This window comes from Nomascus leucogenys, chromosome 16, assembly GCF_006542625.1.
Source record: "Nomascus leucogenys isolate Asia chromosome 16, Asia_NLE_v1, whole genome shotgun sequence".
Classification (NCBI taxonomy): domain Eukaryota; kingdom Metazoa; phylum Chordata; class Mammalia; order Primates; family Hylobatidae; genus Nomascus; species Nomascus leucogenys.
The window spans coordinates 63,257,816-63,283,764 of NC_044396.1; positions in this window are offsets into that span (position 1 = coordinate 63,257,816).

A 25,949-nucleotide genomic window follows, 5' to 3' on the forward strand; every position below is an offset into this window, starting at 1 on the left:
ACCACATGTTCTCACTCATAAGTGGGAGTTGAACAATGAGAACACATGGACACATGGAGGGGAACATCACACACAAATGGGGGCCTGTTGGGGGTTGGGGGTCTAGGGGAGAAATAGCTTTAGGAGAAATACCTAATGCAGATGATGGGGTGATGGGTGCAGCAAACCACCATGGCACGTGTATACCTATGTAACAAACCTGCACGTTCTGTACATGTATCCTAAAACTTAAAGTATAATTAAAAAATGTTAAAAAAAATGTTATGAGCTGCTTATTACTCTCTTCCTACCACTTTAACTCTATCTACACATTCTTTATCCTTGTTCACTATTATATATTTGGTGAATGGGGTAATGAAAATTTGTCTCTATTTTAAAGATTCTCAGATCAAAAGGGACAATATCCAAGTAGATGAACTGGAGATTCCATGCCAAAGAAACCCAATTCACAAAAGATAAGGAAATTCTGGAATTCAAGTTGATACTGTAAAAGAATGATACTTTGGCCGGACAGTATCTAAAAATGGAATGGCTATATGTGACACAAGGAAATAAATAAATTCTTGTGGCCAGAGGTTTGGATGGCCCCGAAACTTTGCCCTTCCTAGTTTGTAAATAATTACTTTTTTCCATCAAAATATGGAACTTATATCCCTCCAGTACAGTTGTGATACATTTGACAAATGGACTGCAGAGGAAGTACCATTCTAAATTTCTAGTCCAAGTATAAATAAAGCATTAAGGCAACTCCCTCTTTTTTACTCTTGGAGTCTTTCACGAAACTACCAAAAGGAGAAAAACGCCACATGAAAAGTATAAGGTGAGAAAAAAGCCACATGAAAAGTATAAGGTTACAAACAACCACCTCTAGCCATAAGCCCAGCTACCATCTGAGTCCAACCACATAAGAGATCAGAAGAAAGATCAGAAAACAACCAGGTAAGCCCTATCCAAACGTGATATGTAATGAACTGGTGGTTTGATTAAGTTAGCAATGATTTTTAAGAAAAAGTTAAAACTAAGTATTTTAGAATTTGTGATTCATATATGGCATCTGTTTTTACACCTTTTAAAAATGTGGAAAACATGAATAGTTAGAACGTCATAAAAAACCAGGTCACAAGCAGTGGGAAATTCTTTGTTGATGCTTGTTTTCAGCCATTAACTTTTGTGCTGGTTAAGGAGGAACATGTGACCAAAACAATTTATAAACATATTTTAATCATAAAACTGAAATTTAACAGCATATCGAAAACTTTATGGACTATTAGATAATATGGTATAGTTTTATTACAGTTTCAAAACAAAATCTGGGAGGTTAAATTTTTTGACCTGATTTCTCAAACAATAAAACAAAATATGAAAATATGTTAAAAACTAACTAACCACAAATTCACCAATTATGGAAATAAATAACAGCATTGCAAGTTTTATTATACTTTAAATATCTTCTAGTTGATCAATTAGATTGCTAGCCTGTAAATTCCAAATCACAATAAAATTGCCACCAATAAATTACAGAGTAATGAAGGGTTTAAAAAAATGCATCTGTTCCATTTTGCCTTGCTGAAATCCTTCCTGTTACTTCACAAGAAGATACTTCAATCTCATACACACCAATGTTTGTATATCAAACTCTGCAATTCCTTTGTCTATAACAATAAAATTATTTAATACTGATAATAGTAATTAAACTAATTATTAAGTGCATATTGTGATTATAGCAGTTGCTTTTGGCTTTATGGGGAAAATGAAAACACAGCACATATATCGATGGAGAAAGTAATCTTTAACAAATAAGATGCACAGAGAAAAGAGGTAAAATAGGAAATAACTTTTATTTATATTCACATGGTAATTTTTATAGAGAATCTACTCAGAATATTTGCCAATTGACAAAAAATAAGGTAAGATATAATTAGGTGTCAAGTGAATGTTATGACTAATAATTTAGAAGAGGTATATTTATTGTTAAACTTTAAAAAATATATATTTATTGGCCAGGCATGGTGGCTCACGCCTGTAATCCCAGCACTTTGGGAGGCTGAGGCAGGCGGATCACGAGGTCAGGAGTTCGAGACCAGCCTGGCCAACATGGCAAAACCCTGTCCAAAAAGGTAGCCAGGCATGGCCTGTAATCCCAGCTACTCGGGAGGCTGGGGCAGGAGAATCTCTTGAACCTGGGAAGTGGAGGTTGCACTGAGCCGAGATTGCGCCACTGCACTTCAGTCTGGGTGACAGGGTGAGACTGTCACAAAAAAAAAAAAAAAAGATTTATTGATTTTTTTGTATATACCTTTGGTGTAGAAATAAAAATTCAGAAGTGAAATCGGTAATCTGTTATATCATTAGGTTTTAAATTTTTGGTTTCATAGAAAAATTAAATATATGAAGATATAGAGAGACAAATATAGATATGTAATATAAATATTTTTCAATTAAAATACACTTTTGGATGTTTGGTTCTAAGAGGGAATATATGAGACATTTTTAAATCTCTATTGTGAGTGATTTTCAAAATTACAATTATTAGCTCTATTTTATCTTTATACAGATCATGTTATCTCAGCAGACAAGTAAATAAGATTCAATTCACAAGTCTTTATATGGAATCTGGCCTGGCGCGGTGGCTCACACCTGTAATCCCAGCACTTTGGGAGGCCGAGGCGGGCGGATCACAAGGTCAGGAGATCGAGACCATCCTGGCAAACATGGTGAAACCCTACCTCTACTAAAAGTACAAAGAAACATTAGCCGAGTGTGGTGGCGGGCGCCCATAGTCCCAGCTATTCGGAGGCTGAGGCAGGAGAATGGCATGAACCCAGGAGGCAGAGCTTGCAGTGAGCCGAGATGGCGCCACTGCACTCCAGCCTGGGTGACAGAGTGAGACTCCATCTCAAATAAATAAATAAATAAATAAATAAATAAATAAAATATATGGAATCTTTGCTTGAATATCTGTGCTTTTAGATATTTAGTGACAAGGCCATTTCATTCACTTCTTATAAGTAAACAATCATATAATATACCAACTATGTTTATTCAATATTGCTGCTTATTTGTTTACATTGTTTTGTCCCTATACTATCAGTTTCACATTGGCTCTTTCCTGATAATCATGCAAAATTTAGATGATCCTTTCCCTACATTCCCTACATTCTCTCACACATAGAAGAGATTGTATTCATATATCGACTTTAAGTGTTCTAAGCAGAATCACCATACAAACCTGGAGGTTTTCTTGAAAATGTGCAAAATGCTTTTAATCATTTACTCTCCAATCACTGTAAAATTTATGCTCAGTATTGTCTTTACATGAGCAGACTGAGAAAATGCGCTTTCCTATTTGTTACAAGAAAAAAGAAGGGCAAAGAATGGGGCGTTTATTATTCTGACAAAGAGAAAATGCACACTCACATACTATTTTTTGGTCTATATTTAAAATGCTTACAAACCATAACATTCTGCTGCACTCCACTCTTCTGGCAAATTTGTATCTCGTTGGAAGTAGCAATCTTGGCTACTTTTTGTTTAAGCATTCTAACTGTGAAATTTGAAGGTTAAAACCAAGACAGCAAATAAATTGTCTCAGTTTTTAAAGCAAAAGTAAGGTTCACCGATTCTACTAACTATTATAAGGAACTCTTACAACTCAACAGCAAAAAATCAAATACTCCAATTTAAAAATTGGCTAAGGACTTGCTTGAGTAGACATTTCTCCAAAGAAACATACAAATGGACAATAGATATGTGTGTATATGATATGTGTCATACTATTGTTTATCATATATTTGTTTGAGTTTTTCATCTGTAAAGTGGTAGTAATAATCGTTGTTGAATAATGTTGTTGTGAAGATTCAGGCACTTAAATATTTAATAACTAGCAGAGAGTAGGTACTATATAAATGTCAGTTAAATGACTTTCACAAAAATACATGATTGTTTGTGATGTTTCCTCTCAGGTGCAGGATTTTCAGTCAAATGGCTATACAGATAATTAAGCTATGTTTTAATAGCTTTTTTGTCCACTATGTGTTTGGTCCAATTACCTATGCATATGCACATATTCTTCAGCAATGTTATTTTATTTTGCAGATGTAAATTGTTTTTTCTCTTTTACCAGCTATTCCTAACCACTACCCCCCTCCCTTGCTCTTCAGAAATGTAATATCATTCTCATTGTAGAAAAATTTGTGTTCGTAGTTTTAGGTTGTTGCAAAGAAAATAGGCATAGAAACTTATTTCAAGTAATATAACATATTTGTACAAGAGTATAAATTAGATCCTATTATATACAGATTAAGATCATAGCGAGAGGAAGCATTTCAATTATTTTGCCAGAGGATATTAGGGAAATTTCACTAAAAGGAAAAGAAAAAAAAAAGTAAGATTATGCTATTGCTCTTACAAGGGGTTAGTACAACTGTTTCCCGACCCCCAGATTGAGGACTGATTATTAAAGACTTATGAGGATGAGGTTAAGGGAGTCATCTTTTCTCCATTTTTGCATGTTCAAATACTCATTATTTCAGATGTCATAGTCTGCTATCCAGTTTGACATACTAAAATTCTGCCTTTAGAGAATGTGCTGATATTGTATGAATTACTTGGTTTGGGGGAATATTTTTCTCTGTCTTGATGGTCTTAGGATTACCTGATCCCAAGGATTATATTAAAACCTGCTTAGGTCTGTCTGTAGAAGAAAGTCTCCTTTCATTTTATTATATTATATATATATATACATATTTTTTTAGAGAAAGGGTCTTGTTGTGTTGCCCATGTTTGAGTGCAGGGCCTATTTATAGCACACTGAAGCCTTGAACTCTAACCTCAAGCAGTCTTCCCACCTCAGGCTCCTGTGCCTGGCTGTGAAAATCTCCTTTAAAGTCACATGCTATTCTGTTGAAATGCTTTGGCTGGAGAAGTCTTATGATCTTATTCAATTACAGAGTCTCTAATATTATTTCTCACTGATCTAGTGACATAAATGAAATTTCAAACCCAATATTTAAAACTCATTATAGTTATAATTTACCCGATAACTCATAACTATTTTATTCACTATCATAATTATCATCCATTAATGACACCTCATGTTAACATAATTGATATTTGATCTTATAATCACAAATGCCATTAGTCACCTATAATAGTCACATTCATCACTAAGATAATATTAACTTCCTATGAAGACAATATATAAAATGACCTGAATTGGATTCTATTTGATGTTATTATCAATGGCCTGATAGACTAAGAAGATAGCTAATAGCTGCAGTATTAAATATTAAGCATTCCCTTCAATAAAATTTACTATTTCAATAACAGCTATTAGACTATCACATTACAATATTATTTAATATTTTTAATTTTTTTCTGATAAACTAATTCTTGTTATAGTTATGTTCTTAACATCCTGGAATTAAGATTGTTTTCAAAATGTATTAGCCAGTTTAACATGTGAAAACATTAGTAAAACATATAACATTAGACCAAATTATTTTATTGGTTTCAGCATTTATGTTTGGATCTGTCAAGATCCAGTCAGGAGACAGAAACCACAGAACAGAGATTTTCAACTGAATATTTACTATAAAGTTAAACTAGCTCTTGAACTAAAAGGCTTTTGTAGTTATATACCACTTTGTATCCAACTATGTTTTCATTTAGTTGCTTAAGACAATCATGACATATTATTTCTCAGGATTCTTATGATTCTGGGCTGACTGGAATCATCTGGGTTGTCCTTCTATTCCAAATGGTCCAATTTATGCAGCTCCATTGCCCTGGGAGCTCAGCTGGGGATGAGGACGGAAAATCCAAATGGCTCACCCACATGTCTAGTGCCTTAGTTATGGTAGCTGAAACATATGGGTGAGGCTCAACTTCACTAGAAGCTGGATAGTTATACTTCTTACATGGTGGCACAGACCTCGAAGAGAGCAATATAAAGTTGGTAGGTCTCATTTCTGTCCATGCTATTGGTCAAAGCAAGTTGCAATGTCAACTGGGATTCGAGGAGAAGGGAAGTAAACTGTACTGTATGGAGATAGTTGCAAAAACATATAAAAGGGTGGGAGAATAGTTGACAATTGTCATTTAAGACAAGACAGAAAAAGAAATATTAAGGTATATGAAGACAGCAACAGCAGAGTGCAGTTACCCACCTAGTGCTGATGAAACAAAGGGAAGAAGTTGAGAAAATTAAAACTTAAAAGGTTAGAGGAGTAGCCAAATGAGGCTGGAACTCAGACTCCTGATCAGAAGGCACTGTTCAGTTGGTGCAATGTCTAGGAGCCCAACAGAGTTTCCTCATATTTTAAGTATTAGCATATTGTCTTTTTTTAAAATTATACTTTAAGTTCTAGGGTACATGTGCACAACATGCAGGTTTGTTACATATGTATACATGTGCCATGTTGGTGTGCTGTACTCATTAACTCATCATTTATATTAGGTATATCTCCTAATGCTATCCCTCCCCCCATTCCCCTACCCCATGACAGGTCCCAGTGTGTGATGTTCCCCTTTTTGTGTCCATGTGTTCTCATTGTTCAATTCCCACCTATGAGTGAGAACATGCGGTGTTTGGTTTTTTGTCCTTGTGATAGTTTGCTGAGAATGATGGTTTCCAGCTTCATCCATGTCCCTATAAAGAACATGAACTCATAGTTTTTTATGGCTGCATAGTACTCCGTGGTGTATATGTGCCACATTTATCCAGTCTACCACTGATGGACATTTGGGTTGGTTCCAAGTCTTTGCTATTGTGAATAGTGCCACAATAAACATACATGTACACGTGTCTTTATAGCAGCATGATTTATAATCCTTTGGGTATATACCCAGTAATGGGATGGCTGGGACAAATGGTATTTCTAGTTGTAGATCCCTGAAGAATCGCCACACTGTCTTCCACAATGGTTGAACTAGTTTACAGTCCCACCAACAGTGTAAAAGTGTTCTTACTTCTCCACATCCTCTCCAGCACCTGTTCTTTCCTGACTTTTTAATGATGGCCATTCTAACTGGTGTGAGATGGTATCTCATTGTGGTTTTGATTTGCATTTCTCTGATGGTCAGTGATGATGAGCATTTTTCATGTGTCTTTTGGCTGCATAAATGCCTTCTTTTGAGAAGTGTCTGTTCATATGCTTCGCCCACTTTGTGATAGGGTTGTTTGTTTTTTTCTTGTAAATTTGTTGGAGTTCATTGTAGATTCTGGATATTAGCTCTTTGTCAGGTGACTATATTGCAAAAATTTTCTCCCATTCTGTAGGTTGTCTGTTGACTCTGATGGTAGTTTATTTTGCTGTGCAGAAGCTCTTTAGTTTAATTAGATCCCATTTGTCAATTTTGGCTTTTGTTGCCATTGCTTTTGGAGTTTTAGACATGAAGTCCTTGTCCATGCCTATGTCCTGAATGGTATTGCCTAGCTTTTCTTCTAGGGTTTTTATGGTTTTAGGTCTAACATGTAAGTCTTTAATCCATCTTGAATTAATTTTTGAATAAGGTGTAAGGAAGGGATCCAGTTTCAGCTTTCTATATGTGGCTAGCCAGTTTTCCTAGCACCATTTAATAAATAGGGAAACCTTTCCCCATTTCTTGTTTTTGTCAGGTTTGTCAAAGATCAGATGGTTATAGATGTGTGGTATTATTTCTGAGGGCTCTGTTCTGTTCCATTGGTCTATCTCTGTTTTTGTACCAGTACCATGCTGTTTGGGTTACTATAGCCTTGTAGTATAGTTTGAAGTCAGGTAGCATGATGCCTCAGCTTTGTTCTTTTGACTTAGGATTGTCCTGGCAATGTGGGCCCTTTTTTGGTTCCATATGAACTTTAAAGTAGCTTTTTCCAATTCTGTGAAGAAAGTCATTGGTAGTTCAATGGGGATGGCATTGAATCTACAAATTACCTTGGGCAGTATGGCCCTTTCACAACACTGATTATTCCTATCCATGAGCATGAATGTTCTTCCATTTGTTTGTGTCCTCTTTTATTTCCTTGAGCAGTGTTTGGTAGTTCTCCTTGAAGAGGTCCTTCACATCCCTTGTAAGTTGGATTCCTAGGTACTTTATTCTCTTTGAAGCAATAGTGAATGGGAGTTCAGTCATGATTTGGCTCTCTGTTTGTCTGTTATTGGTGTATAAGAATGCTTGTGATTTTTGAACATTGATTTTGTATCCTGAAACTTTGCTGAAGTTGCTTATCAGCTTAAGGAGATTTGGAGCTGAGACGATGGGGTTTTCTAAATATACAATCGTGTCATCTACAAACGGGGACAATTTGACTTCCTCTTTTCCTAATTGAATACCCTTTATTTCCTTCTCCTGCCTGATTGCCCTAGCCAGAACTTCCAACACTATGTTGAATAGGAGTGGTGAGAGAGGGCATCCCTGTCTTGTGCCAGTTTTCAAAGGGAATGCTTCCAGTTTTTGTCCATTCAGTATGATATTGGCTGTGGGTTTGTCACAAATAGCTCTTATTATTTTGAGATATGTCCCATCAATACCTAATTTATTGAGAGTTTTTAGCATGAAGGGCTGTTGAATTTTGTCAAAGGCCTTTTCTGCATCTATTGAGATAATCATGTGGTTTTTGTCTTTGGTTCTGTTTATATGCTGGATTACATTTATTGATTTGCATATATGGAACCAGCCTTGCATCCCAGGAATGAAGCCCACTTGGTCATGGTGGATAAGCTTTTGGATGTGATGCTGGAATCGGTTTGCCAGTATTTTATTGAGGATTTTTGCATCGACGTTCATCAGGGATATTGGTCTAAAATTCTCTTTTTTTGTTGTGTCTCTGTCAGGCTTTGGTATCAGGATGATGATGGCCTCATAAAATGAGTTAGGGAGGATTCCCTCTTTTTCTATTGATTGGAATAGTTTCAGAAGGAATGGTACCAGCTCCTCCTTGTACCTCTGGTAGAATTCGGCTGTGAATCAGTCTGGTCCTGGACTTTTTTTGGTTGGTAGGCTATTAATTGTTGCCTGAATTTCAGAGCCTGTTATTGGTCTATTCAGAGATTCAACTTCTTTCTGGTTTAGTCTTGGGAGGGTGTATGTGTCGAGGAATTTATCCATTTCTTCCAGATTTTCTAGTTTATTTGCGTAGAGGTGTTTATAGTATTCTCTGATGGTAGTTTGTATTTCTGTGGGATCGGTGGTGATATCCTCTTTATCACTTTTTATTGGATCTATTTGATTCTTCTCTCTTTTCTTCTTTATTAGTCTTGTTAGCAGTCTATCAATTCTGTTGATCTTTTCAAAAAACCAGCTCCTGGATTCACTGATTTTTTGAAGGGTTTTTTTGTGTCTCTATCTCCTTCAGTTCTGCTCTGATCTTAGTTTTTTCTCGCCTTCTGCTACCTTTTGAATGTCTTTGCTCTTGCTTCCTAGTTCTTTCAATTGTGATGTTAGAGTGTCAATTTTAGATCTTTCCTGCTTTCTGTTGTGGGCATTTAGTGCTATAAATTTCCCTCTACACACTGCTTTAAATGCGTCCCAGATATTCTGGTATGTTGTATCTTCGTTCTCATTGGTTTCAAAGAACATCTTTATTTCTGCCTTCATTTTGTTCTGTACCCAGTAGTCATTCAGAGCAGGTTGTTCCGTTTCCATGTAGTTAAGCAGTTTAGAGTGAGTTTCTTAATTCTGAGTTCTAGTTTGATTGCACTGTGGTCTGAGAGACAGTTTGTTATAATTTCTGTTCTTTTACATTTGCTGAGGAGTGCTTTACTTCCAATTATGTGGTCAGTTTTGGAATAAGTGTGATGTGTTGCTGAGAATAATGTATATTCTGTTGATTTGGGGTGGAGAGTTCTGTAGATGTCTATTAGGTCCACTTGGTGCAGAGCTGAGTTCAATTCCTGGATATCCTTGTTAATTTTCTGTCTCGTTGATCTGTCTAATGTTGATAGTGGGGCGTTAAAGTCTCCCATTATTATTGTGTGGGAGTCTAAGTCTCTTTGTTGGTCTCTAAGGACTTGCTTTATAAATCTGGGTGCTCCTGTATTGGGTGCATATATATTTAGGATAGTTAGCTCTTCTTGTTGAATTGATCCCTTTACCATTATGTAATGGCCTTCTTTGTCTCTTTTGATCTTTGTTCATTTAAAGTCTGTTTTATCAGAGACTAGGATTGCAACCCCTGCCTTTTTTTGTTTTCCATTTGCTTAGTAGATTTTCCTCCATCCCTTTATTTTGAGCCTATGTGTGTCTCTGCACGTGAGTTGGGTCTCCTGAATAAAGCACACTGATTGGTCTTGACTCTTTATCCAATTTACCAGTCTGTGATAAGTCTATTTTACTTCATTCAGTCTTTAATGAAGGCTGGCTTCTCTGAAGGTGTAAGATAGAAATGGTTTGAGAGTGCTGAAATTAAAAAAACAAACGAACAAACAAACACATGAAATCATGTTCTTACTGAAACAAGTTGTCACTATTACAGTGAATAAAATGGGAAACAACTAGAAAAAGAAAAATCAACAGAAAGAAAACAGAAAGGAGAAGGTGTCTTTTCTCCCTCGAGCCTTTAGAGCCAGCTGGCAGAAGAGAAATGTGGTTGGTAGAGTGTCCACCCTGGCAAGAAAGCAGAATATGGTCCTGAGATGTTTAACCCTGAGGAAAGTAGCCACTTCTGCTTATAAAAAATAAGGAGAATGTATATTACTGTACCTTAGTGAATCATTAAATGGGAAATGCCCCTAATTACTTTGCAATATGAAATTTTAAGGGTAATGTAAGACATGCTCCCTAATACTGACTTTTATAATGTTTCTAATGTTTAATAACCATTAACTAGACATTATATTATAGAAACATTACAATATTTTCCTGCATTAAAAATTCATTAAGTTCTATATGCATCTTAAAGTTTCCCAAGGGACTTTCGAAATTAAGTTCAGTGATCATGTTATCTTAACAAATGCGTAGTCTCTAAGGATGGCTTCCTATAAAGGTAACATATATTTAAGGCTTTAAGGTCTATAATGTGTGTGTTTTTTCTGTTCTTGTCAGCAATATCTACAGTAACACCACAGATTATCATCTGTGTTAATATAAAGAGTGAAATGTTATAGAATTACAAGAAATAGTTTACTACATACTTTAATTAAAGCATAATTATATACACTCAAATATTTAAAATATAAACATAATTTTACATTAAATAATTTGTGATTATAGACTGCAGACCCAACCTATCTATCTGTTTTTAGGAAGCAACAAAAGCCTCATGTTCATGTCAAATCAACTGTAATTGGGAATCCTCCTTCCCCTTTTTTACTCTTCAGCTTTCTCCTAATATTAACAAAAGAAGAGTTTCACTAACAGATGAATAAACTTTAAAAAATGGCTTTTAGGTAACAATCTGTAGGTGGATAATTAGGAATTCAATATTTTAAGAAATTTAATTTTTATACCTAGTGTGAAATTAGAACAATAAATAATTTTGGATGTGCATAATATTTAAAGGTAAATCTGTTAGCTAATAAATAGAAATAGGAAGAAAAGAGTTCAAATTGCAAACCCACGCCTCCCATTTTATTCTATAATTCATGCAGAATCAATTACTTCTAGAACAGGTATGGTTTTCCTAATAGCTGACTAAAGGGCTGTTGCCTAGCATGGCTATAATTACATGATGTCAGTATTCTATGCACTAGGCAGAAATTTTTATTGCATACATCTTTTACAAAGGGCAGCAAGGATTCCACAAAGTTATCAGCTCACATGTCAATTGTTTTAAGCTATATGAATTGTTTTAAGCTATATGAATTGTTTTGAAGTTAAAAAAATCAAAGATCACATAGTCATTATGACCTGAAACTATATAATTTTAAGCCAAATGTCCCACCTACTTGAGGCACGGCACAGTTATTCTTGCTTTCTTAAAAATAATAAATAAAAATGGAAAAATATAAAAATAAGAACTAGTGACAGAGGACAAGAAGTACGATCATAGTGCCTCAGCCCTTGTGAGGAGACATTTGTGTTTTATTGTTCTATATGAAGTAAAGTACAATAAATGATATTTCTACAAATGCTGTCTCTGATCTGCTCAAAACGTAAGGGGGAAAGAGGTAAAACCTATTTCCCATAAAAATACTTTCACATTTACATAGGGAACCACAGCATAGACTCAGAAATAATTCTTCTCTTACTTGGTAGCAAGTATTGGAGATAATACATTCATTTATTTAGAAAACCCTACTAGTATTTTTAGTCCCATTCTGTGATTTTGGGTGGCCATGAGGAGATTGTAAAGTAGGCTACATTCTTGTTATATTCATAAGTACCCACGGCCCTTATGCTGTTCCCTACCTCTATGTGAAATTTAATTACAGCATTGTTTTCTGGTTCTGATTCTCTGTCTCACCAACTGAAAACCTTAAAAACTGAGGCATAGGAATATTCCCTAGAAGTTATATATTTTCATCTCAAAAAATATTAGTACACTTTTATTATGTTCAAGAAGCAAGGAAAATGTGTTTATATTTTTTGCAATAGTGGACAAATTTATACTTGCTATTCAAGATTTTAGATATCTGTATGTAAACATTTTAAAACTTTAAAAAAGTTCTCAACATTATAGTTGTAATTATCATTATTTATGGTATAAAGAAAAGATAGAAAGTATAAGACATAAAAATGTAGAATGGAACAGGATTAAAGAGAATAATGTACTCTGAGCCAGAAGGCTTGGTTTAAATCTTGGTTGTGGCACTGCAAGCATTGGGACCTCAGGCATTTAACCTCTTGGTCTTTTTATTTCTTATCTAAATTATAGCAATAATAATATTCTCCTGTAGATATTTTATGAAGCTTACTGGACTGGTGTATTTAAAGTATATTGGAATATTTATAGTAATTATGAGTAATGTAGATATTAAGCATTACCTATAAACCTCCCTGAGAACAAGGATTTCGGTCAGTTTTGTTTATTTCTGAATTCCTGCCTCCCAAAAGAATGCTTGGTACATAGTTGGCACATGTGCCTGCTCGCATGATTTGTATTCCAATTCATACCGTGCTGTTCCGAAAACTGTATTTCTTAGGTTCTGCTCAATGGTTACCATGTTGTTTCAACCAAGGGAGGCACGGTTGGAAGAATAAAGTGAAGGAAAAGGCAAGAAATCACGGCATTCTTAATTCTCTAGTGCCTTCGCGAATGGATTTTTCCCTACATTTGCCCTACTCTGTGTGATACTTGTCCTCCCAGTTGCTGTTCTTTATGTTACTTCATCATCTCTTCTTTGTCTTCTCAGCTCTTGTGTCAACTATACAATTCCCTGTATACAATATTTCCGTATAAAATACCTAGAATATTTCTTGTTTCCTTGTTGTCTTGTTTGTCTTGTTTGTGGACATTGATTGATGCATTACTCAGTAAATAATTGTTGCTTGAATAAATTAACAAAGTAGCAGTTACATACTGCCACATGTTTACACATTTTGGCTCCTGAAGTTTTGATGTATTACCCCAACGAAAAAGAATTCATTGAGAATAATGAAGCAGAGAGTTATCAGCCTCTAATTCTGAAAATAGAAATAATAGAAAGAAGAATATTGATCCCTTATCTATAACAGAGCTGTTATGGTACACACTCTTCTGCATGTTTGTATGATAATCTGGGACTTGCCTTGCTTATTTGATTTGTTGCCACATCATTAACCTTCAATTTTATACACTATCTTAAATGAGAATTATTCTATCAGTATGGCATCTTGTTTCATAAAATATTATGTTATGTCAATAAATGAATTAATTGCAGGTTTTTTCCATTGAAGACAATACTAAGTATATCTACATTGAAGCTAACATTGAATTAATACTCAATCCTTAATTAACTCAGGCTATCACGATTTCCTGAGCTGCATCATTTAGAGATAACAAGATTCAATGCATTTTCTGTAACTGAACTGCAGGATAGTGTTTGCTGTCAGCCAAATTCCTAATACTCATGAGGACTCCAGGATTGTCCCTAGACTGAGTCCGTTTGAGAATATCAGTATGCACAAACAAATCATTAAATGTGATTTGTCCAGAGCTAATTGAAACTATCTTGTATATGGCAATAGTAGTTCAAAAGGGAGAGACAATTTGATACAGATAAAAGATAGTGAAACGGAAGTCAGAAGAACAGATTATTATCTAAATATTGCCACATACTTTGCTGTGAGACTTAACTCATATGCCATTTAAGAAGACTGGGTTGGATGATTTCTGAAGTTCACTTCGGTTCCAATGGCCAACCACACAAATGAGCTTTTCTACTATTTAAGCAGACCTAACATATCATTTGGTCTTATAGTTAAGTTATACCTTTAAAACAGAATAATATATTTATTTTGGCCCAACATAAATAAAAAGAAAAATGGTTTCTATTCATTTTTAAGATTACATAAATATCAATTAAAAATACTTAGGCTTTGAAAGGCGGGTAAACAACTAAGCATTTCTTCCTAGGTGGAGTTAGCCATTCATCATCAAATTGTGTTTATTTATTATTTATACTTAAGTTGTGAACAACAATACCTATTTCTCCAAGCCTCCCTCCACCTCCTAGAAATTAAACTAATCAGCGTATCTATGTTTGGATCTACTTGTAGAACTAAATATATAATCTTCACTGTTTTAAAATACTTGCATTGATTTATAAACATAGTTAATGAAATAAATTAGCCTATGGTTTAACAAATTTTCTTTTAAAATGTAGAAAATTGATGTAGTTAATAATTGCCTTTGCATTAAATAGTATCTAAAATCTAAAGTTGTAGCACATTCTAGTTTATAAGTTTTTTGGAGGATATGATTTTCATCATCTTACTGAAGTATTAGAAACACACTTGACCTTTACTGATGCCTAAACCCCGTATTGATCCTATGGCTTTCCTTTACTGAATCTATTTAAGAGAAGGTGGTATTATTTGCTTTTTGTAAAAAGTCAAGAAAATAAACTGGGTATCTTGAGCTAAGCTATGTCTGTGACTCTATTGAAAGATAGTTTTCCCTTGTCCTCCACAGGACAGGCACTTCTCTACTATATAGGGATACTTTCCACCACGTTGCCTCTGTGTCTAGGTGGATAAACCCTTTTCAATCTTGAGTTCTGTTAGCAGACCTATTTTGATCTTCAAAACAACATGGATGATTAAGCTATTATTAGCAATAAGAGCAATATTGATACCATCACTGGGTATTTCTTTTTTCTCACCTTGCTTAAGGAGGGGACTGTAATTTGGGTTGCTACAAAGTCCTCAACAATTGGACATTGATTAGAAATGGAGATAAGTAAAGCCAGGAATATAATTTCAGGCCCAAATAACATGCCAAAGTCTTGTGATGATTCAGGGTACAGAGATCTAGGATTTTAATATATGAACAAGGCACTTCAAACTTGTCCATTTGTACTGGCTAATGTGTGGATGGACAGGCTGTTTCAGTAGTTAGATGATTTTAAACTGCTCTGACCAAAAAAGAAACCACATGGCATTTTGACTTCTGCTTGTATTGTGATTATCTACCGGTGAGTCACTGTGAATGCAGATACTGGCATTTGTAGAAATGCAGGACTGCATGACCAGGCTTGGAAAATTTGTAGATAACTTCAGTAGACTGCTATAGTATCAAAGTAGCAAATATTAGCTGCATAAACTTCAGCAAAATACTAGACTGCACGTCCTTTTGCAGAGACATGCAACTTCAAAATGCAAGCTGCTAGATCTCTCTACACAGGCACACATATTTTTAAGTAGGCATGTCTGAAGCAAAGGTTTTATTTTTGGAATAATATAGCCTTTTTGACCTTTTAAACTACTTAACTGATGAGTTCTAAGTGAATTACAGATCACTGTCAAAAAAATTTAATTAGTGTGAGTTTAGGTAGATAAAATTGGATCTACTTCTCTAAATTCTTTTAGGCACAAATAGATAAGGACATATTTGGAAGCATTAACCTTAAGTTCATGCAGTTTTTCTATGGGATCATGTGTAGGGGGAAAATGGTTAATTTCAAGCTGCCAACATTTAAGTACATAAACATGTAAACTTACCTATAAAAGTGTGAAAATCTAAAGAGAAGAAAGGTAGTACCTTAAGGAGAAGGCAGTATTAGTAGTAAACTAGTTCTAGATGCTGGTATTTGAACTAGTTACTGGTTCTCTGTAGGTCATAAGGACTTAAGATGCAGATTTATAAATATCAGCTCCAGTTCAGATTTCTTGTAAATGCTGTTCACAACTTGAAGACATGTGAACATTAACTGAAAGCCATCCCTAGGAGGCAGTCCTCGTGAACCTTAAAGTTTTAAGCACATTTTCAGCCCAGATATAGAAAACACATAAAGCTAAACAAAAGTCTATCTAGGATATTATTCCTAGTTGAATTCAAACTCATACATTGTTGATTTTAGACAATAGTCGTTCACTGGTTGATAAGCATATGTTGTCGAAAACTAAAATCTGCATTGGCACTTCCTCAAATATCACTAAATTTTTGCTATCATCTTGGGCATCACTGATAAATTTAGCACGGAAAAATAGTTTTGCCTCGATTTTCATTCTCTAGCAGTGTTTTTAAACTTGATGCTTGTAAGTTCCATAATATTTTTTCCCTGTAAAATAAAAATATGTGATACCTCAAGACTTGGCATTAAGCTAATTCAACCTTTGTGTCTCAGAAAGAAACTGCAGTAATTCCAGTGAAAGAAACCTCATTCTTGAGCTACTGACAGAATTCTACCACCACCTACACTTGGAAAACAATTTGGCTAAGATAAAAAATAATTTAATATTGGGGCAGGTTTTAATTCCTTTGGAATTTCAGCACATAAAGGTGGGATATTTTTATTTCAAACTTGAATTCCTGTGAAATTTAACTAGTGGGAGGATTTAATCTTTGAACATTGATGTTTCCCTGGAACGTTCATACCACTCAGGGGCTTATATTCAAATTTATAATATGTCTATAATGTTGGGTTTTTTTATTAAATGCTTTTATGAATTTTATTATTAGATTTCTTAATGAAATATTTAAACTCAGAATACCTCCTGATAGGCTATGTTGTATAATCTGCCCAAACCTGATTTGGGATGGATAATTAATAGAAAATAGATTGTTAGCCTTGAAGCAGAGTAGGTTTGGCATAAAAGTTAATTAGAATATTATTCAGATCTATTTCAGAGCCTCAGACAACAAAATATTAACCGTTTTCCAGTGGTCTCAAAGGAGAAGGGGTTAGTTTGAGAGTAGTTGTCTCAGGAAAACCTGTGTGAAAAACTTTTAATCACTTATAACAAAGGGGATGACCTAATTTTTGGTAGATCATGGTCCTAATAGTTAAGCCCAATGGGTTATGAAGAAAACAGCTATAGAATAATCACAGAAACATTACTTAGTCTATCTTCTTAATGGATCTTTCCAAGTAGTAAGAATTCTCATCTTTTTTTAGTAGCATTATTGAAGTGTAATTGACAGAAAAAGATCTGCACATAGTTAATCTGTACTCCTTGATGAGTGTGGATGTATGCTGACACCACTATCAAGGGGATAGACAATACCTCCCAAAATTTCCTTGTGTCTTTGTGTGTGTGCATGTGTGTGTGTGCATGCATGTGTGTTTGCATGTTATTAGTCAATTCATAAAATTACATGTATCATGTACGACATGATGTCCTGGCTCTCAGATATTTTGGTTATTTTTTAAGATTATAAGTGCTTCTATTATTAAATTTTTTAAAAAAATTTGTTTATATTTAAGTATACAACATGATGTTATGAGATACGTACATGCACACATTTATATATTTACATATATGATATGTATACATACATATATATCTATGGCTATCTATATATCTATAGATATACAGATAGAGAAAATCCTTACAAAAGTGAAACAAATTAACATATCCATCATTTCATATAGTTACCAATTTTCCCTCTGTGGCAAGAGGAAAAGGTACTTGACATCACTTATTATCAGGGAAATGCAAATCAAAACCACTATATGCTATCACCTCATTCCCCTTACAATAGCAATTTTCAGAAACACAAGACATAAGTGTTGGCAAGGGTGTGGAAAAAACGAAAGTCTTTATTTCTTGGGATTTGCGTCTTTTTTCTTGGTGTACTACAGCACGTTGTGTATGCAACACATCTCCCAGTGGATTTGCCATATTAATAGATGGAAAAGCAATTTATTGCAATGATACATATCTCATTATGTTTTCATTCTACTCTTGTTTTAGATATTTAGAGTTTGGCTGAAATTAGGAATTCTAGGCAGGACATAATTCTTTTTCATAATTTTGAAGCCTTTGTTCACATTGCTTCTGTCTTCTAACATTACTGTCAAGATGCCCAATGCCATTTTTCCTTTTTCTTTCTAGAGGATATTATTTCTCTTATTTGTTGATTTCCAGTTCATTTCTCTCTGGACCCTTTGTATACATCTATTTTTCTCTGGCGCTCTGATAATTCATTATGACAAATGTTGGTGTGCATCTTTATTCGTCTTGCTGGGAATTCATCTTGCTGGGTGCGCCTTTCCATTATGAACATTATTACTTTTCAATCTTGTGAAATGTTATTGAACTATTCATTTAAAATTTATTTATTCCCCTGCTCTACTTTTCTGTCTTCTCTTCTATGTTCAGAAATTGCCCTATAGATTAACTAACTTTATCTCTTTTTATCATAATATAGCTCTCTGTTTTTTGAGTTTATTACTTTCCTTGATATTTAGTTTATTACTTTCTTTGATATTTAATCAACTTTACCTTCCAGTGTTCTCTATGACTTTTTATTTCTGCTATTTTACATAAAACATAGATTTATTTCTGCTATTATACATAAAATATAGAATAATACATACATTATATTATATATAACATATTAAATAAATACACACATGTATCTTTATAAACATCTCATTATATAATATATAATTTTACATTTTTACAAAATATCAATTACTGTTTTGTGTGTAATTTTTTTGGTCATTTTTAGGTCTTTAAATTTTTCCTCTTCATCTGGAGGCTTTGTTTCTGCTGATTCCTCTTTTCTTAGGTAATTAAAACAATATTTTTAAAATAACAAAAAAAAACAGTTGGGAAGCTCTTTCTCTGTGGCTGATATTTATGGACTTGTGATGCTCACAAATTTCGTGATAAAACAGCAAAGCACTTTTCGTTAGGAGTTACGGAGTTACTGAAATTTTATTATTGATAGTTCTTTTTTCTTATTTTGATCAACTCCCTAGCGAGATATGTTTCAAACTTCTACTTAGAGTCTCCAAGATTGGCTTTCAGCATTCTGGGACTCTAAAAGGAGAAGGCAAATTGAGGTTATAATTGCTTAAGATGCAGGATTTCTTTTCTCTTATTTTTATATCTCCATTTTTTTCTTCTCTTGGGTGTACAAACATCTCCACACAGCGAAAAGCAGTCTCTCCTTATTTCACCTCCGATCTTCTGCCCCGGAACAAGTGGGTCAGTTACATGTTATATGGTGCATAAAAGGGAATCTAGATGTTTTACAACTCCCCAAAAATCTTTGAACCAATCCCTGTCTGAAAGAGATGCAAATCCTCACTTAGCAGCTCTGGCTTTTGGGGTACATTGTGCTTCTGTAGCCAGTAAGCTTTGGAACCCTTATCAAACGAATCATTCTAATTATTGGCTTTTACTTTATCTTAACTCTTTGAAGAATTAGTTTTTCAGATTTTTCTGGACTCTCAATCAGTTTCTAATTCTCCATAATCTTTTGGTTTCTAAGATACTTGTTTTTCATTAATTTAACAATGTTTTATGTATTGTTCAATATACTAATAAACAGCAGTTAAAAAAACAATATTAAGATACCTTGATTATAGATGTTAGATAAGATGAACAGATGTAGAGACCCTCAAAAACTTCTGCTCTCATAAAGCTTTTATTAAAAATAATGAATGGATAAGTCAATGAATAAATCAGTGAATAAATAAATTAAAAGTAGCTGTAAGTAATACTCATTTTCTTTTAAGGAGTGAGTGATAATAAAGATTCCTAGGCTTTGGAAGACAATGAAGTCAAATATATTTTATTTCTTTCACATTTATATTTTTAATAATAATAATACCATCATAAAAATACTAAGGCATAAGACCAGAGCAACTTTATTTTATTGAGCTTGATTAGGTATCTTCCATCTTCCATGAGATAAAATCATTTTCATGATCTCTAAGTGATCCATTTACTTTGTTATCTTTAGATATTATTCAGAAGAACAAACCACGAATTGCATGTGTTTTCAAAGCGTTATCTTTACTAATATTTTTCACCGTCTGTTTACTATTTTTCTTATTTTTTGAGACAGAGTCTTGCTCTGTCGCCAGGCTGGAGTGCAGTGGCGCGATCTCGGCTCACTGCAGCCTCCACCTCGCGGGTTCAAGCAATTCTCCTGCCTCAGCCTCCTGAGTAGCTGGGATTACAGGGGCCTGCCACCATGCCCAGCTAATTTTTGTATTTTTAGTAGAGACAGAGTTTCACCGTGTTGGCCAGGATGGTCTCGATCTCTTGACCTCATGATCTGCCCGCCTCAGCCTCCCAAACTGCTGGAATTACAGGCGTGAGCCACCGTGCCTGGCCCAGTTTACTATTTTTAACTTCTTTACTGGCAATTGGATTGTCCCATAAATTCAGCAATCAGCTCCTTTTAAAAATATCACGTATATAGATGGTCATTTCCTGCTTTAAGAGAATTCATCTTCTAAGTCTTAAAAATGTACGATACAACTTTTTTTTTTTTAGTGAGTATTAATTTTATTGCACCAATACTAACTGCAATGCACATTTGCTGCTTCATTTCTTGTTATTTGGGCCAGTACTATGTACTCTAGTTAAGCATAGTTTTGTTCACAGGATACCCAATGCCCTTTCTTTTTTTTTCTTTTTTGTTTTTTAAGACAGAGTCTCGCTCTGTCACCCAGGCTGGAGTGCAGTGGTGTGATCTCGGCTCACTGCAACCTCTGCCTCTCGGGTTCAAGTGATTCTCTTGCCTCAGCCTCTTGAGTAGCTGGGATTACAGGTTTGTGCCACCACAGCCCAGCTAATTTTTGTATTTTTAGTAGAGATGGGGTTTCATTATGTTGGTCAGGCTGGTCTCAAACTCCTGACCTTGTGATCCACTTGCGTTGGCCTCCCAAAGTGCTGGGATTACAGGCGTGAGCCACCATGCCCAGCCCCAGTGCCCTTTCTTAAACTATACTTTGGCACATATTTTATCCTTAGGCTCCCCAATGGTCTTGTTTCCTGTTACTAAATGGCAACATTATAATTATAAAAAAGAACAATAATAATTATTTCCTCTCCACTATTTCCTGCTCTGTAAATACCTTTCTACATTAACTAGGGAAGGTTAGACATTTATTTTGTTACCATACATTTATATTAATTTATCTTTTTTATCTTTTATTACATTAGTTTTGTAGTTATTTTTATAAAATCTGTTCTCAACAGTTTTTGACAACATAAGGCTAGCAGTAATTATGTTTTTTCTCTTGTGCTTAACTATTTCATATGCACATCCATCTTCAATAAATGATTTTTTGAATATGTGTAATAATCTTAAATTTAAAATGCTGATAGTGTGTTTTTCCTTTTAATACTGAAATGAAATTAGATAACCAGTGAAGCATATGTATTTTTTCAAACATGTGTAATCATTAAGGATTATAAAGCCTTGAATATTTTATATGCTTTACTCCAAAATGACTCAAATACTTCCACTTCTCTGTTGTACAAATTACATTAAATATCACTTGATATACAAAAGAAGAACAATAAATGAGAAAAAATACAAACAAATATACATAAACACATACTAAGTTAATTCTGAATGTAGTGCTGTCAATGTCACACAACTCAGTTTTGTACAGACACACTGTAAATCAGTCTTTTGGTTTTTTAACAGTGCTAATTATAAATATAAAACAAATATTATTTTTCAGTTAAGCAATGACTATAAAATCAATAATTAGAAAGTACATTTGATAAAATGTTCACAAGGGTAAAAAATCAGGTTTCCATAAGATAGGGCAAACTATTGTGTTTGCCTATATTGAACATATTGACCATCACTGAACAGGATTTCTGTGGATGATATACTTCCCATTTTCCCTCTTTAGACAAGAAATATGTAAAACTTTATCCATTTTGTCTTTTAGGTTTTTGACTAAAATCAGCTAACAGGCCTTATGGTGCTTGAATCCACAGAATTTAGGAGAATAAAAACAAGCTTTCTTATATTAAAAGGGCAGATATCTTGACTTTCAAGCATTTACTCTTAAGACAATCAGATATAATTTGCTTGATGTATCTTTTGAGACTGTCAAATTTGAGTTCCTTGTAATATTCATTCACAATTTACAGTAGGAAATTGTGAGTACAGTGACTTTTATAATCAATAAAATCTATTTATTATTTATTTTCCCCTTATTGTTTTTGAGACAGCATATTGCTATCACTGCAAAACGTCTAAATCAGTGTGTCTCTTTTCAAGCTACTTCTTTCCTTGCTTCAAATCCAGAGTAAAAATATCCTGGCTACTGTGGAATGTTTTGACTAATGAAAAGTTGTCTTTACAACCAAACTGATTATTGCAGTGCTCCTAAGAACAGATGTGGCCTGGATACAGCAGTCAATACCACAGGCATTTCTGAGGAGCTGGAAAATTGAATAACTGACACTTTTTAATTTTTATTATTTAATGCCAACTCCATTCAATAACTTCTGACTCACATAGGCTACCTGGGCTGGGTCAGTTTCTTTCACTTTGTCATATTGCACAGCAGAATATACTTGCCCGTGCATTTTTCTTATCCCATATGATTTCATTTTTATCTTTTTTTAAAAATCAAACATGTCCTGGTATTACACCAAAGTCAGAAGAGAAGGGAGTCCAATTAATCACACAAACTAAATTAGTTGAGGTTTTAATTTGAATTTTAAAATGGTTCCTATTCTTATTTACTACAAAGGGTCAATAGTATGGTTCTCATTTTTCTCTCAGGAGTAGAAAACAGCAATATATTTAATAAAACAAATTTTGATTGAAGTTTTAAAAATGATTTTGACCCTTTATATATATCTGGATAAGAGTTTGCAACATTTTTAATTTTTATTATTTTATAATTTCAACTTTTATTTCAGATACAGAGTGTACATGTGCAGGTTTGTTACATGAGTATATTGGATGATGCTGAGGTTTGGGATACAGATCCTGTCACCCAGGTAGTGAGGATAGAACTCAATGGTAGTTTTCTACCATGAGAAAGGCAGATTTCTTGATATATATATATATATATATATATAATAACTGCTGCATTATATATTTTATATCATATTCCTAAAAATAGTACTAAATGTCATTAACCCTATTTAAAGAGATTTCACATACGATGGGCCGTAGCACATAGTACATAAACAAATACATTAAAGATACTAACATTTTTACCAATATACTTAAAATCTAAGTAAATGTTACAAAATGTTGAAGAAATATGGCTTGGGATAAACTTTCAAGTAGATGGCTAATTATATTGTAACTACTATTAGTTTTTAAATATTTTTATTCCCTTTTCATATTTATTTGGTTCAAATATATTGATTTTAAAATATAAACCTTTTAATTGTTTTCATTGCTAAACTCTTCATATACTCACATGATAAAATAGTGTGTGGACACGAATGACCAATTTGACTTTGCAAACAAATATTTAAAAAATTTTTTTCTTAAGTCAACTTTGACCTTGGAAATGCTACCAAGGCAATATGTGTGGAATTCTGTAATAACCCACCATCCTTACTGGCTTCTTTAATGTTGATTCTACCAATGATCTGGATGCTGTTAAAGCACACATGTTTGAATTTATTTGAGAGAGTACAATAGCAACCCTTTTATGATTTTTTTCCAGAGAGTGTAACCTCAAACCTGTTGCTACCAAAAGCTATCATCATCTAAACAGAGACACAAATGTTTCTTGGAGTATTACACGAAAATTATGTCCTCCAACTCTACTTTTCATTACTATGAAATAAACTCCTAAACTGACTGTAGCTACCAGAGGGGCTGAGAACCACAACGGAATTTTAATGACATTCTCCGTATTATTCCTCTAGCTTGCTTGTGCTTTTGCAGGGACAAAATAAGAAAATACTCAATGAAGCCATTTTTGTATTTTCTAAAAAAGATGTTATAAAAAGTGTTGATGTGTTCAAAAGTAATTAGGTGAAAGAAATATATTGAGACAGTCAATCAGTTTGAAATAAATATAAAAAGCAATAATTTCCTAACTTTTCAGCTAATTATTATTTATTTGATTTTTTAAAAATGTTTGGAAGTAATTATTATGCAAACATGTGGAATAATTATATCTAATTTTATTCTTAAAGTAAAATGTATAATTAGAAGGTATATTTATTGAAAGGAGAAATTAAACTATAATTTCATACTGCAGTGCTTACCAGATGGTGCTCTGCTGTACTACTAGCACTCACAAACTAGTTCTAAAAGAATGTATATACATCCTAGAGTTTTAAGAATTGTATTGAAGCTATACTACATAATCTCCCTTTAAGATTCAAAAACATATTAATGTACTTAAAATGCTGAGGAATCGTACAAGAAAAATAGTTTATTTTATCTATCATTTTCCCAAAGATATTGGACAATAAAAAACTTTTTCCAATGCATATTTTTTGTAATTTTAATATTCCAAACTTACATTTCAGAAAATATTGTTCCACATCTTAGGTGGGCACACTTTTTCAGTAAATGACCATATAATAAACATTTTTGTTTCTATGAAGAGAAGGTCTTTGCTATGTCTATCATTTCTGTCACCACTACTAAAGTCAACAGTTGTAGTGTGAAAGTAGCCACAGACATCAGAAACAAAAGAGTATGACTCTGGCCCAGTAGAACTTTATTTATAAGAACATGCGGCAGGCTGGGTTTGGCCCATTTTGTTGGCTGACCCCTGATTTCCATACCCTATTCTAAAACAGGTTTGTAAGGTCTAAGATTAAATGAAAGTGTTTATTGGTGAAAATGAGGAAAAATGAGTAGGTCAAGATTACACTTATAGCTGCTCAGTCTAATAGCTGTACTTTTAACAAGTCTTCGGTTAAACTCAATCTCCTCTATTCTTTCCTCAACTATAAAATGTAATGACAATAATATCTATCTAATGAAATTATTACAAAATATATAAAAATAAAACAGAAATTATGTATCATATATTTGCTCAAATGATAGTCGTCGTCTTTTTCAATTATTTTACAACTACATGTGATATTTTCATAAAAATAGTCTGCTGCTAAAACATAACTTAAAATTCTACAGTAAGATTTCTTCACCTTTATTTTACATTCAGTTGTTTAAAAAGCTTAAAAAAATTTAAACAACAAAAAAATTCCAGTTAATTTTTTTGTATGTTAAATTTTTTCATTTTCTTTATGCAAAAGCATTTTTAATGAAATCTCTCATTTTAATTATCTATTTTTTCTTCAAAAATTTTTAATTATCTATTTCTTCCTGATGAAAATTATTTTCTTTTGCCTAATGAAAAGTATGGCTCCTAACACTCTTTAAATTTCTATTTTTATAATTGCTGCTCGAATGTAACAATGAGCATGTATGCTTAAGCAAGCAATTAATATGACTTTAAAGTATGTTTTATTCCTAATCAAATCTCCCTTTGTTATTTCAATATGGTATCCAATTGGAGAATTTGAATTTTACTAATTTGCATGTATCCATTCTAATTTGCGTGTATCTTTTGGAACAGGCCATTTTTTTTACATAAACATAAAAGTAAACAAATACTATATACTTAGACATGTAATGATTAGTTAAAAATCACTACTTTCCCAACCTCAGCATTGCTGGTAGTCTGTGTGAT